Raw genomic sequence first — 2,042 nt, 5'->3', positions numbered from 1 at the left:
TAAGTAGCTTAGTAAACCTTCAGACAGTGACATAATGACCCTATTGAGATATGAAATGTTTCACAAATTGGTTACCCCTGGCCCTGCTCTCAGAAATTACTCCTGGCAGGCTAGGGTGGGAGAGGGGACAATATGGGATTCTGGGGATCAAAGGTAGTCTGCGCACAAAGCAAAACACCCATCCCTATGTGCTATCGCTCCTGCCCCTCTGAGATTATGAAAGGATCACCAACAATGTAAAGACTGAGATTTTGAAAAGACCTTCAGAGTTTAGGTCTTTTCTGTAACACATGCCCAGATTAATGTTTAATATGCAAAACTCCAGGGAAAAGACATTTAAAGGAATTATATAAAATCTCCAGAAGCCCATTTGAGGTTTACCATTCCAGCCTGTGTTCTCCCTTGAACAAATATCTTACTTGCTTTTCTTGATGTCTCTTTTTACTTGCTTCTTGTTTTAATCTCATGTTCTATCCTGAACACATATTCTTTCCTTTTCTCTCCCCTCACATCTTTTTAAGTTTCATCTAATAAGTCTATCCTGCTTCACTATTTCTCCTCTTCCTGAAAACCTTTTCTGCGAAAGAAGACGATTGTCCTCAGAATGCATTTGCCAATGTTAAGACTATTTTTCTGCAAAGAGCAATTTCTCACTCCACTCTGAGTCTATTGCTCAAATCTTCCCCTCTCCCCAAAAAATTGGGTGACAGGAATCATCTCTCAAGCTGAGCAAAACAAATGGGCTTCAGGCACAGTTTAGCAACCACCTTATGGGGTTGGATGGACCTTTAGCACCATGCCTTATAAATTTTTTGTTTTGTTTTGTTTGGGGCCACACCCGGTGACGCTCAGGGGTTACTCCTGGCTATGCACTCAGAAATTGCTCCTGGCTTGGGGGACCATGTGGGAAGCTGGGGATGGGGGGGATGGAACCGCGGTCCATCCTAGGCTAGCACAGGCAAAACAGACACTTTACTGCTCCGCGCCACTGATCTGACCACCGCCTTATAGATTCTTGAGGTAGAATTTGCTCATCCTGATCTAAGCCAGGCATTTCCCTAAAAACTAGTGACAGGTGGATTAAGCAGAGATGCAGAAACACTCTTTGGTCTTTTTCCCTCTTTCTCCACTTTATGGAGAAGCTGTAGGCAACAACTTCAACATTTGCAAGACCATATCTTGCCAGAGCATTTTGTCAGTTTTCCCTTACCCAACCAGTTTAAACTGAGTATGCCTTTGCAATTCACCTTACATTTCTTCTGTAAAGTCTGCTTGCATGATCTACTACAGTGTAATATAAACTTACTTCAGTCCATTGAGTTCCTTGAAAGAAGGGTTTGGAGTTTATTCATCTTTGTATCCCCCATAATGCCTAAATCAAAGAGCTCATTGAATTAGCAGGTAAGTAAAAGACCCAATAAACAACAATGTGTTAGCCATTGTGCAAAATCCTACAGAAGTAAAATCAAATAATAGAGATTTTCCAGAGAACATTTCAGAAGAATTGTGGGGATAACTAGAAATTTTAGAAATTAGAAAATTAGGGGGCCAGAGATATGGCATGGAGGTAATGTATTTGCCTTTTAGGCAGAAGGACGGTTGTCCGAATCCTAGCATCTCATATGGTCCCCCAAGCCTGCTAGGAACTATTTCTGAGCATAGAGCCATGACTAACCCCTGAGCGCTGCTGGGTGTGACTCAAATACGAAAGGAAAGAAAGAAAGAAAGGAAGAAAGAAAGAAAGAAAGAAAGAAAGAAAGAAAGAAAGAAAGAAAGAAAGAAAGAAAGAGAAAGAAAGAAAGAAAAGAAAGAAAGAAGAAAAGAAAGAAGAAAGAAAGAAAGAAAGAAAAGAGAAAGAAAGAAAGAAAAGAAAGAAAGAAAAAGAAAAAAGAAAAAGAGAAGAAAGAAAGAAAGAAAGAAAGAAAGAAAGAAAGAAAGAAGAAAGAAAGAGAAAGAAGAAAGAAAAGAAAGAAGAAAGAAGAAAGAAAGAAAAAGAAAGAAAGAAAGAAAGAAAGAAGAAAAGAAAGAAAGAAAGAAAGAAA

This window comes from Suncus etruscus, chromosome 5, assembly GCF_024139225.1.
Source record: "Suncus etruscus isolate mSunEtr1 chromosome 5, mSunEtr1.pri.cur, whole genome shotgun sequence".
NCBI lineage: Eukaryota > Metazoa > Chordata > Mammalia > Eulipotyphla > Soricidae > Suncus > Suncus etruscus.
The sequence above is the reverse complement of the archived record's forward strand: the minus strand, read 5'-3'. Positions refer to the sequence as shown.